We start from the raw sequence: 13,889 nt of genomic DNA, 5'->3' as shown, positions 1-13,889 counted from the left end.
AATTGTATGAATTTTTATTTTTTTTTTGTTCTATTTATCATAAATAAATAATGATTCGAATATTTTTAACTATTTATTATTTCGTTGTTATTTAAAATATTCGAATAATTATATAAGCCAACTTTAACGTTAAATTTCAAAGTTTAAAACATTAATCATTAAGCATCAAAAAATAGTTAATATTTAAATGGTTAAAATTTATCTGATAATTTTTCAACATTATCATCTTAATTACTTGTAAATTGTTCGTTATGTAAAATAACGTTTCAAAAAAAAAAAAGAAAAATTTTATGAAATGAAGAGAGGATAAAATCTAATAATTAATCTTTTATTATTTTATTTTTTATGGATATCACGATCATTTTATGTTTTTTAATTGCAATACATTTAACATTTGACATCTTGCAATTGAAAAGAACAAGTGTAAAAAAAAACTAAATAAAAAATTATTCCAAGATCCAAAAATTAATAATTTTCAGAAATTATTAAAATAGTATATAATAATTTTTAATTTATAACAAAGTCTTTAAAATAAAATCTTATCCAACATAAAAAAAAAAATGAATAATCGATTCATAAGTAATAACAAATAATATACGTTTAAATATACGTTTCTTATTCAATTGTTATCTTACTTTTTAAACCCATTTACTTTAATAGTTTTAGCGTTTATTATTCCCTGTAATTATAACTAAAAAATTTGAAATTAAATCTTTTTCATATTTTATAAAAGAACAAAATAACAATATATTAATTATTACATTGCGTATTTCTTTTCATAGCAAGCTTTCATATTACTTTTCTTCGAAACAAGCTGTTTATAAGTGAAAAAAATATATATTTTTTAATTAATCGTAGTATACATAACAGTTTCGTAACGTGTTTTTTGTTTTGCAGAGAAAAAACATTTCACTTTCTAACGATTACAACATTACAACAAACAGTTTTCGAATAATGCAATTTCAATTTTTTGCTTTCTTGACAAATTTCAGTATTATTATATTTAAATTTCGATAACTATTATATAATTAAAATAATAATATAAATGCTATATGCAGATTTTTTTATTGAAGAATTTCAAAGTCGTCAAAATATTATTCATACATACATATGTATAAATTTTTTTCTTTCCTTACATTTTTTTCTAACCACATTAATTCTCTAATTAATTTTTTTACACTTATTAGATTCTAAGAATATGCACATATAATGACATATATATATATATATAATTTTATGCAGATTCTGAAACTAAGCAGAAAGTTAATGGTGTTTGAAAATTGTTTAAAAAACAATCAAATTTGTACAATTTCCATATTTTTATTAACAGAATAAAATTTAATTTCTGTCAAAAACGTTCGTTTTAAAATATTATGTATTCAAAAAAATTTTGTCTTTTTCTTTGTATCAGAAAAGAAAGATGCAAGAAATCTAAAAAAAAAAAGTTTTCGTTCGTTAAATCAATTGTTTTTATTCTAACAAAAAAACAAATTACAAAGATATTGATTTTATAAAAATTGTGATTTTAAGAAATGAAAATTTTTTTCTATTTTTGTTCTCGAAATGATTCAGATGTAACAAGATTTAATTATTAATAATCTAAAAGAATCCGGATTAGAGAACGCTTCGATGAGAATGAGGATAAAACAAGAAATTTTCAACTCAGTCTGGAATAAAAACTTTTTTTGATTTTATCATAATTGAATATAATAAATGTATACAGTAATTCTAATTCTTTATAATCCATCGCACGTTCAGTTTCTAATATTAACAATCCTTTGTACCTGATTGTAGATCAACATGATTACAAGAGATTTCATAAATGATCAACTTTTATTATACCATTATATTTTTTTTTGCCATTAAAGAAAAACATAGAAATTTCATTGTGATCTGATAATCGAAAAAGATAGAAAGAAAAAGAAAAATACTATCCTAACAGAAGGATCGTAGAATCGATTTGACATTTCAAACATGTCCTAAAGGGAAGAAAAAAAAAAAAAAAAAGAAACACTAATATGCATAGATATGGCATAGTAGGCATAGTAATGCCAGTTCCCCTTGAATCGACATTCTCGCATTCAATGTTACATAACACTTACCTTTCCCACTTTCCCTCTACTCTTTGTGTCAACGACGACGCGCAGAGGCCGGTTGCTCTTCCGTGCTCGCCCACGTGCTAGATACTTTCCTCTTCTTTCCTTTCTCTTTCTCCGTCTCTGTCTCTCTGCCAGAGCTCGCGCGAAACGACAACCTTGGCCTTTGCCGCCTCGAACGAGATTCGTACGTCGTCGAACGAGGATGCGTAACAATCAACAACTTCGAAGATTTCACGCGAGACTACTTTTCGTTAAATGAAACGAATCAAAATAACGGACGCCACGCAACGTTCAATTCGCGCGTTTCTTGACACCGGATCAAGTAACTGACCTTCTCAACGCAACCGGTTTTCGCGTACCACACTGGCCCTCCCCTTGTCCACGAGAGATCTCGTCACCACTCACTCGACATTCACCGTTTCGTTACCGTTCACTTGTGATTCCTAACTCTTCGTCACACAGTTTCAAGTTTCTCTAATTCTATCTCTTCTATTACACGATATTATACTTTTTTTTCTTTTCTGTATGCCGTGTATATTCGCCTTCTCCTCCCAATCGGTTGTCTCCAAGGAGGACAACAAAACAAAGTTGGTTCGCTCCGCGAGGAAAACAAGAGCGCAGAGAGCGACACTGCGCACGCGGTGTCTCGGGAAAGACTGGTGAGGTGACCGGCCGAGAGACGACGCCGACTCGACCTAAAGCGCGGCCGAGTCAATGACGGCAGGCGTGATTGGCCGGAGGACTCCCTGGATCGGGAGCACTCGTGCCTGTTCGCGGAGTCAACGAATTAATGCGCTATTTAATTAGGCGGTTCGGGTGCATTGATAAAATCCCCGCAAGAAATTGAGCAACCTTTCCGACAAGTGGAATTTCACGCGACCTTACCGAACACGTATTGATTCTCATTTATACGTGGTGAAATAAAGTGAAGTGAAATGGGATATCAAATGGATTGTTTTTGCGGAAAAATTTTAATTTTTTTCGTAAAGGGTTTCTTCGTTAGAAAGGAGAAAGGGAACGATATGATTATGTACGATTTATATTAATTGATATTATGAAAAAAATTAATATTTTATTATTAAAAATAACATATAACTCATTTAACGTGATATGTAATATAGATACAACAATCTTTATATAAATAATATTCTTTTTGAAATTTAACTCATATTAAATGTAGAGAAGTTATTTCAATATTTTTAGAAAATTTTATAAGTAAAATAAAGTATAATTTTTATTTAGAAAATCAAATTGTTATCAAAAGAAATTTAAATAATTTTTCTTGTTTCATCTTACGAATATTCATTATCAGAAAAATTGATCTTTTCTACTTTCTTCTATTATCGCTCGTGTTTATGACAACTTGTTCAATCGAGGGACATTACGCAACGAAAACATTCATTTCAAAAACGATTTCGTATTCTGTATATCTGAAATATTTTGCAAAACAGATCGAAAGGTGGGATGAATAATGGATATCGATACTCGGAGAACATTTTTGTACGGACATTAACGTTCGTGCAAACGCACAATACCGTGAGACACGTGATATCTTCGGTCTGGTGGATTTCATTGCGTTTCCTGCACGATATTTAAATGAGAAAGCGAAACGCATAAAAGTTCAAACTTGCTCTAAAAGCAAAACTCGATCAAGATCAGCATAGGATATCCGGTTGAATTAAATATCCTATCGACTACTGGCCTATTGGCCTACACGCGTGCAGGCCACTTCTCATAGAAGCTTTAAGAAATATAGAAATATAAAAGTGCGTTCAAATGTTAGGGGAAAAATCTATTATTTTCAATTCAAACAAAAAGTATTTTTCATATAAATTTTTAATCATTAATCCAAAACATAATTCTCTTCCCTTTTTTTGATTTTATAATGATCCATTTTTTTTAAATAATGTAGAATTATGAATTATATATAAATTTGTTATATTATATATTATGTATCATACATTTGAAAGATATCATTTTATTATAAGTATTTATTCTAGTATAAATAAACATAGTCAAAAGTAGCGAAATTTTATTAAATTTATGTTCTGAAATGTTAACAAGACATCATTCTATAGATTTCATTTAACATTTCATGAAAATACAATTGATTATAACAAAAGTTGTGAAAAATATAGAATATAGAATATATATATATATATTCAAACACTGATTGAAATTTATTATTATTTTCTACAATAATAATAATTACAACTTTAAATTAAATGCATATAATGTGATGAAAATTTAAACATTGTTTTAAAAGAAAATCAATATTTATATAATACGTATAAAAGGTATAAAATATTGTCCAAATTATTCAAACTTTTGACAATGACAACAATTAACTTTTTGATTTATTCCCTTTTTACAAGTATTCTCTTTTAATGTGATATATATTTGATACAATTGATAAAGAAATTATTTCTAAAATATATTTGCAAGAATTTAAAGAATTATTGTTTCAACCTTTAGAATTATCATTTATATATTTTTGAATTCTATAGCATACTTGACTTGTCAAAATTGTAGAACTTTTCAGTATTTTTCATCCTCGTTTCTTCGTTCGTACGAAAAAATTAACTTGTCGCCATTTGCAATAGCATCCCAAAGACGATAAAAATAAAACAATATAGAATTTCGATATATCTTTTGATATATTCCTTAGTATTTTTAAAATATTAATGAATTCAATTACATGACTTATATTATATTAAATATATATAACAAATAATGCATATTTATGTAAAGAATGTGTGCAATAAAATTCGTACAAAATGTACAAATATATTTTTCATAAAAAAGTTTGCTGCTATCTGAGATAATCGATGGAAAAAATTTTCAATAAAATTCGACGCAAAATTAAAAGTTATATCAGCGAGGCCACTATCTATATTATCATTATTTTGCAAAAATGTTGCCTTGCAACCAACTGTCAAACATACGGGCTACTCACTCTATGTATACCTATCAAATATTTATACCTATTTCTACGTTTACAGAGGTAGCGTGAAACTGTCGTTAAAAATTCTGAAAAAAGAAGAGAGAGAGAGAGAGAGAAAAAGAATCATTCTTGAATAAACAATCCAACTATATATCGAATATGCATTCTCTTGTGTAACTAAAGTCACCTTTTCAAAGAACGAGGATCTCTTGTGTAAAGACTCTTCTCTATAACCCTGTTAGCAAACATTGGGATCGCAAGATAAATATTTATATTCATTTGTATTTTTTTTTTTTTTGTCTCGAACTAGTACGAGACAACTCTAAAAATAAGAGAAAAACTTGGATACAGACGAGATCTAATAAATATTTACAACAACATTCATTAGATAACTAATTAATTCAAAGGAAACACAATTCTGTTGCAACAAGCATCGAAATCTCACGACGTAAGTAACCTCTTTCAACCTCGTGCTTTCGTTAAAGTAAGAGAAAGAATTTGAAAGATAAATTCTCGAGTAAAAATAAGCACAGCTCGACTCAAATAACTGGAACAACATTTCTTCTGCGTATTCTTCGATTAATTAAAAACGTCGAGAACGCCCTCTCCTGTTAACAAACTTTGAAATCGTAAGTAAGTGCATTGCGTAGATTGGGATCGTCTGGATTGAAAAGGAAGTTGGCCAACTTTTCCCAGAGGCGAGGCTCGTTCTTCTCCGCCCTTGTAATCATATTTCTAGCCCAATTAAAATAGCTAAACGTTTATATTTATCCTCAGGCATTCGTGTTTCGCACGAATCTTGACGTTCTCACGGCAATGTCAACGTGTACGCCAGTTCGCGTCCGGTGTGCCCTTGTCTTCTTCAGACATGTGCGCACACGTTGTATTATGCATGACCAGGGTGTTAAGCACGAGAGAAGGATAGGAGGCGCTTCTTGCCGCAGGCGTGAGATGCATGAGAGGACAGCCTTCCCCGGCTCATCTTTCCGGAAAGACAATAGAATCTGGCATCCGCCACTTTGAATCAAGCTGTTGGCACCGGCTACTTCCGCCTAACGTTATCCGGAATTTCCACCTAACTTTTCTAATTGCTTCTCTCGATACACTCAGGGTGTGAAATTCGTAAACAACGGGGGAAAAGTTTGTGAATGGGTGTATGTGAAAAGGGGATTCTAATCCGAAAATTTCGATGAAAGTAAATGAAATCTCTAACGTTGTATATATTTATTTTATCTCGTGTATTTATGAAAATATTGAAAATTTATTGAACTTCACTTTATGTGATTCGTTGTCTATCACATGTATGGAATTTTGAATATAAACAGACTGGAACAGGGGAAAAGTTTCAAGAACAGTTTATAATTTGATTTTATATACGCGTAATAATGCTTCACGAGCATTATACATTTTAGAAGCTAAGCAATTTTTAAACGAATACACTTAACATATACATGTACAATTGATATATATCACTTCAATCTTGAAATTCAAAATAATCATTTTGAACATCTTTTGTAAAAATAATTAAATAATATTAATTGCGCCTCGAATAGGATATGAGTTTATACGAATTATACTTTTATCATCTTCAAATTCTAAAATGGACTATTACATATATATATATATAATCAATGTAATTGATTAACGTACCGTGTCTTCGTTCCTTCAATAATTTCTTAAACGAGTTTAAGTGGTTTCATAGAATATTCCGTTATCAGTAAACACCTTGCAGTTTGCAGGATGTTTAACCAGTTAACTGTACTATAGTAACACGATATACCACTGTTACCAACCAAAATGTATCGAGTATCTATATTACTTCCAACGGGAGTAATCGAATAATTTATCATCCAGTTTGAGTGCATCGTTCGAAATTATTGTTGTCGATGCGATATGGCAGATGATAGGAGGATTATAGCAACTTGTTATTATAAATATCTCAAAATAGTCTTGGTGAAGAATATTTATTTTAATGCAAATTTTGAATATGATGAAAAATGAAATTTGAGCTAATTATAAATATAACTTTTTCCTTACCGATTTAAACACTAGCAGTGAATAATTGTCTTTTCTATTTTTTAATCTAATCTTTCTTTCTTTTTTTAAGTAATTGATAGTTACTTAACAGTGTTTAATTAATTAGCAGTCGTTAATTGAAATTTACAATTGACACATTCAGAATCGTTTGTAATCTTTTAATCGATAGAAAAAATTCGATAAAGAATATTATCGCCTTTTTTTTTGCCTGTTTATCAAAATAAGGAAATAGCTAACATTGAATGCATCAAGAAATGATATGTACGTTTGTCATAATTGTGATAATTTTTAATTACTTTTTTCTATACAAGCAAAATAATTTTTCATTATTTATTAATACTCGTTGGATACTTGTTTGATTGTAAATAAGCAACATTTTCTTTTAAAATTTTGTTTCGTTCAACAAATTCTTGCACAATTCCTGATCGAACCGACTACTCCCGGTCTCTACTCTACTACATTTAATCTGCACGATGCACGATGCATTAGCTTTGAATCGAAACAAAGGCCGCCATCGATCGTCACAAAATCTTCCCTCGTGTAAAACATTTCATTGATCCGTGTAATACGTGACCTTTAAATTCAACCATCGGCCTATGGATGCTGGAAAGGGTAGAAGCAGAAGATAGCTGCCATTCGAGCTTTATGTGCAAAAATTGAGATAAGGAAAATATATAGTCCTACTTGGCTTCTATGCTCTTTTGAGATACCTTAAACGATGGATTGCTGACGAGGTATCTTGGAACACGGCCAATTTACACCCTATACTTTTTTTCGGATAAGAATAGTATTGAAATAATCTCTTCCTTATTCCGTTTTGTTACAAACATAATCTTTCTAAAGTAATCTCGATAATAAATTTCGAATCTCAATGTAAAATTTTAATTTTATTATTATAATTGGAGCGGTTTCAAGCGGATTTATTAAACAGTTTGAATAAAAGAGACGGAATAAGGATAAGTCTGTTAATATTTTTCCAAGTATAAGAAAGAAAAACTTACAAGTGTTTCCTTTTGCTTTTGGATTATACTTTAGAAGGGGTTAAAAATGAACGAACCCTCTATAAACAGAAGTTTTCTTCGCTTATGAGAAAAAAGAATTGTAATTTTTAGCTTTCATCTAAAAGTTAGAAGTTTAAGTTTAAGAGATAAAATCTTGAATTTCTATTTAAAATTAGGAAAGTTTCCTTTTATTAAAGGGTTCAAATGGAAAGAGATAGAGAAATTCTTTATATACGTGGAATTTGCGCATTAATATTTTTCCAAGTGTAAAGATTAAAAAAAAAAGGAAACTTATGATAAGTGTTGTCTTTTGCTTTTTGGACATTTGGATGCTTTTGAAAAATAGTTAAAAATATACCCAAAAATTAATTCGTTATAAATAGAATTTTTCTTGCTTATTAGAAAAGAAAAATTAATTGATCAAGTTTTATTTTTATAAACTTTACAATTAATTATAAGATTTATAATTTAATTTATGTCAAAAATATTTAATGATTTGTATAATATTTATATTATATATAAATAAAACGTTTGCTATACTTACAACAATACTGATCTAGAATAAAATGTAACTTCAAATTCTATATATATATATATATTCTTATAATCTGTGCAATCTCTTAAGATATTTTATATTTTAACATTTTTCAATACAGTAAACCTGTTTTATCCATTTAGATACAGGAATTTTGGAACACAGACTTCTCGCAGATGAATTATTCTATATTTGGAGGAAAATAATATGCTTATTTATAGTAAAATCGAGACAAGAAATCCTAGGGATCCCTAAGAAATCTAGGAATTTTTTAATATATAAAGAAATGTGCACTTTATAGATATTTAATTTCTGTTTTTTTAATGCCAATGATTTTCTAACTTCTTAAATATTCTCAATTTCAATAGTTAATAATTAAATACACATCATTAGAAAAGAAAAATTAATTGATCAAGTTTTATTTTTATAAACTTTATAATTAATTATAAGATTTATATTTTGTATAATATTTAAGATATATAAATAAAACGTTTGCTATACTTACAACAATACTGATCTAGAATAAAATGTAACTTCAAATTCTATATATATATATATTCTTATAATCTGTGCAATCTCTTAAGATATTTTATATTTTAACATTTTTCAATACAGTAAAACCTATTTTATCCATTTAGATACAGGAATTTTGGAACACAGACTTCTCGCAGATGAATTATTCTATATTTGGAGGAAAATAATACGCTTATTTATAGTAAAATCGAGACAAGAAATTCTAGGGATCCCTAAGAAATCTAGGAATTTTTTAATATATAAAGAAATGTGCACTTTATAGATATTTAATTTCTGTTTTTTTAATGCCAATGATTTTCTAACTTCTTAAATATTCTCAATTTCAATAGTTAATAATTAAATACACATCTACGTTTCGATGTTCTTACATGTATCTACAATTCGAATAATAAAATATTCTACTACATTATACTTCTTCATAAACAAATACTTAAACGTCCTAGCTAATGCACGAATAAACGTATCTCGAACAAAGGGAAAGAAATTTTTAACATTTTCCCTGAAATGAGTGTTCCTTAAATCCTCCTTAAACTCTCCCAGATCTTTTTTAAGATTAATCCTCGCTTATCCACAAGCTAATCGAGAGATCAAAAGAGCATTACTTATCCAATAATAATAGCTTTAACGGAGGACAGAAATTACCTCGAACGCATTATTTAAGTGTCTCGAAGTGGCTGCCTGGTGAAGTCGGCTCAAAAATGACCCATATCGATAAATTCAAACTTATCTAATTTTCGTTAACCGCTAAGACGGTGGAAACGAGCCAGTCGTTTCGAGAGTTGATCCAACCAATTGGCGATTAGTTAATCGTTATCCAACAAAAGAAAAAAGGCTATTAACTTGTTTTCGAATAAGTTTAAACGACTGTATAATAAGAATTCCATTGCATTGTAGAGCATTGCCGTTACATTGCAATGATATTCTTCCAATTGAACTTGCAACGGTTTATCGCGTGCATGCGAGAAGAAATGCAATTCGAGAGAGTGTGTTTGAAAAGAGGCAACGTAGGAATGCCTTGTTACGTTAGAGACTGTTACGTGTTTCCACTCGGTCCATATTTCATGCATGCACATATGTAAGAACGTATAGGGTCATCCTATGAGTAATGTTTCAGGTGCGCAGTTTCGCTGGCAGAAGGATCATTTGTTACTCCTGAACCTTTTTTCTTTTCGTAAAAAACACAATTAAATAACGGCAACACTGTATTTTTGAGAAATAAAACGAATGATACGGAGTTATGATAACCAAACGACTGCCAGGAAACGAAGTACACTTTTTCACTCGTGATATTTTCTGATCAAACACCAAGAGGAAAAAAAAAATTTTTGAATAATGCAACTCGTATTAATATTACTCGCATTCGTCACAATTCTTCTAATTATCTGTGTGTTGTGGAACCATCTATTTTTATTTAAGAGAAATTTTAAAAATGCAAATTACAGTTCGAAAAAGCAACAAGATGAAAATATTCCTTTATTGAAATTAATTTTTCAAAAAAAGAATCGTCATCATTCATCGTAAATTCCAATTAATTGATTGAAATTGACAATTTACTTCGCTTGTTTACCATCATCCGTCTGCAAAATTGACAAATAGGTAAAGAAGCAAAGTATCCTCCTTTTCGTGTTCCAAATTATCATCCTAAAAGGGTAACATACGTTTACCAGTTATTCTCTCCCCTTTCCTTCGAAAACAAAAAAAAGAAAAAAGAAGAAGAAGAAGAATAGCGAGAAATTGAAATATCTCTCGATATTTCATGTTTCAAAAAGCTTGTTGCGCAACATTTTCCTTGGAATTGTTTTCCATTCGAGATACGAATAAAATAGCTCAAAGATCAATCGATACGTTTATTTATGACAAGTCGTTATGACAGCACTCTTGAAATTGCCTCTCCGCGTATACCTTGTGCTCCGCGATTTATACGTGTCAAACCTCGCTTCCAACCGATATCCATTGTTAATGCCCAAGTCTTTCCTTTATCCTTTATCCTTTTACGCAACCGCAATTTGCACACGGAACTATGAGGAGCAATAACTATAATAAGATGTTAATATATGGATAGTATTCCATAAAGGTGAAAACAATTTTGTTATATAAAGATTTCGATTAAGAACCGAAATTCCTCTGTCCTTGTTCCACTCCCATCGTAATCTTCTCTCGCTTCATCTAACTTTGATAAGTCTCGATCAAATACGAGTGTTTCTGTTTTGTCTTGACTTCTAATTTGAAAGATGAAATTTTCAAAGATTAAATTAATATATAATTTTAAAAACGAAGGAAAAAGTGTTCTTTTCATTTTTCTACTTTTCTCGAATGAGAAGAGAGAAACGAGACGAGACAGACAGAGTGACGAGAGCGCTCTATTCCTTCCTCTCGCTTCATCTAACGTAAACTCGAATCGCTTAAAACTTAATAAATAATAATAAAAAAAAAAGTTACTCGACATTTTTGTATACCAACTTTGAACTTTGACATAGCATCGATCTTCCAAAGACATCTTTCACAAATATACGTACATTTTAACGAAATGTTTTGCTCGTTTTATCTCAAAATAAGAAAACGGCAAATTCAATAGCTTCTGTTTTTTAAATGATTGATTGAAATATATCGTAAATCGAAGGTTTTGGCTTTTAACGCGGATCACGTATTTCAGTAGAAGATTCGTTTAAAACGAAACACGTATTTCTGAAAAATTATATGGAACGTTATATATATATTTAGGAAATTCTATAGGAACATTTGTTAAACAAATGATCACAGCAGTTGAATCTTGCAGCAATATTTTTTCAACTAATCAATAAAGTTGATTATTTTTATGAAAAATATTATAATTTTCAATGTGTATAGTGATCTATGACCTATTGCGATAGACACTGAACGAAAAATAAAGATTCTGCAAAGTGCACTATTATTACTGTTACTTCTTCTATATAATATTGAATATTTTTTAATTTTCGTTTTTAAATGCTGATAGTAAATCCTGAGTATAAATTTTTCACACGAATTTATTAACAGATAAATTAATGCGATTAAACGAAAAATAAAATTGATAATTACATTTTGTCTCTCCAATGAAATCCAATTACTTATTATCCGAATAAATATTGCAAGATAAAGATGATTGTTCCATCACTGAATCTTTATGAGAATTTGAATATTTATATTTTTTAACCAATTATGAGAAGGGAGAAGATTTGCTTAACTCTAAAAAAAAAAAAGACGTTGAAGAAGTGTCTTAGAAATAGCAAAGAAGAAACATCGATTATTATACAAAGAATATTTTCCAATCAGAGCTTATATAACGGATGGAAATATCAAGGAAAAAAAAAAAATCAAGCGTTTCATTTTCGAGATTGCTTGTTATCATCTTCGAAATGAACACAGATAATGTTTGATGTTAATTTTTAAAATAACTGAAATGGCACGTTAATTCCACTCATTATATTTTCTCAACAATTAATGTACGAAACGCAACGAGAATCGAGCCTAAACCGATCATGAAACGTGACTAATTTCGTACAAACGTACTCGAAGTGATAATTTTATTAAGGAATAAATTTCTTGAATTTATTACAGCTATTATAATCGATCCATAAAGATTATCGAGACGATTCAACTTTGTTCTCTCAAGAAAAACGTAAACGCGAATTTTTTCGAGTTTCCATCCCAGGAGATGGATGGCGAAGGCCAGGAGGACGAGATCGACTTCCCATTCTTATTTATAAAACGTACGAAATAGCGGCATCGTCAGCAGTGCAGGGTTTAACAAGGAAATCGTTAGACGGAGCGTGATTAACCCCGCCGTTGCGATAATAAACGAGCCACGAGCTTCATAACTCATCGGTGCCCTGGTCTCTTTCTTGTTTGCCATTATATTCGCGTGTTCCTCCCCCGCTCTGCCCACCCAATACACAATTGGTCGTTTACAATAACGTGAACGCGTTCACATCGTGACACTTGACTCGCGAAAAGGAAACGAATTAATCGTTTCGAATTTTTCCACGAATTTATTATAATTTCGTATTCTTTAAGATTGAATAGTTAGTTGGAAATATGAATATAACGTAGAGAGCATACGGTGAGCAGTCTTTCACATATATCGATACATGAAGAGTGAATGAGGAATAGGTATGCAAATGATTAGTTCTAGTTTTCTTAATTTTAATTAGTATCTAGAGATCGAAAGTAATAAGATAAGATATAAAGTTACGTGAGATTAATGAAAATTATTCGAGGTTAATTATATTAGAAATTCACTTCGAGTAAAAAAATTTGAGGTTAGGCAAGGAATATTAATAGATCGAAGAATTGATTGTTCGAGGAAGAATTTATTCCCTAGTATGCAATACGTATATTTGTTATATTTTATTTTTAAATTGTATATTTTTGTATAAAGTGTGTATTACATTGTTCTACAAAAAGTTGTTCTTTTTAAATTTTCGTCATTTCATCTTTCTAGAATAAATTATACTTATTTATTTCATCAAAATTGTATACACTTTATATATATACATAAAACTAGTATCAGAATTTCTCCCTAAATGTTCAAAAAAGTACTCAAAGTAATTTTCAATATCATTATTTACTTATTTACTTCAATGATACTTCATCAAAATTGTATACACTTTATATATATATACATAAAACTAGTATCAGAATTTCTCCCTAAATTTTAAAATGTTCAAAAAAATACTCAAAGTAATTTTCAATATCATTATTCAATACTTCATCAAAATTGG

General features: G+C 29.5%; 1 protein-coding gene across 2 annotated transcripts in view; it reads right to left on the bottom strand.

Moving 5' to 3' along the window:
* LOC100866516 (beta-1,4-N-acetylgalactosaminyltransferase bre-4) overlaps window positions 1–13,889 on the bottom strand; it is a 90,292-nt gene that overhangs the window by 67,956 nt on the left and 8,447 nt on the right. Inside the window, exon 1 of one of the 2 annotated variants that reach the window (XM_012493620.3) lies at window positions 2,103–2,760. The exons of the other annotated variant lie outside the window; for it this stretch is intronic. The gene's annotated coding sequence lies outside the window, so the exon portion shown is untranslated. Of the gene's footprint in view, window positions 1–2,102; window positions 2,761–13,889 lie in introns of those variants that run through there. 2 annotated transcript variants of the gene reach the window in all.

This window comes from Apis florea, unplaced genomic scaffold (assembly GCF_048593485.1).
Source record: "Apis florea isolate Af1SG1 unplaced genomic scaffold, ASM4859348v1 contig_3517_pilon, whole genome shotgun sequence".
Classification (NCBI taxonomy): Eukaryota; Metazoa; Arthropoda; class Insecta; order Hymenoptera; family Apidae; genus Apis; species Apis florea.
Note: the sequence above shows the minus strand (reverse complement) of the source record. Positions and strands in the feature narration are given on the sequence as shown.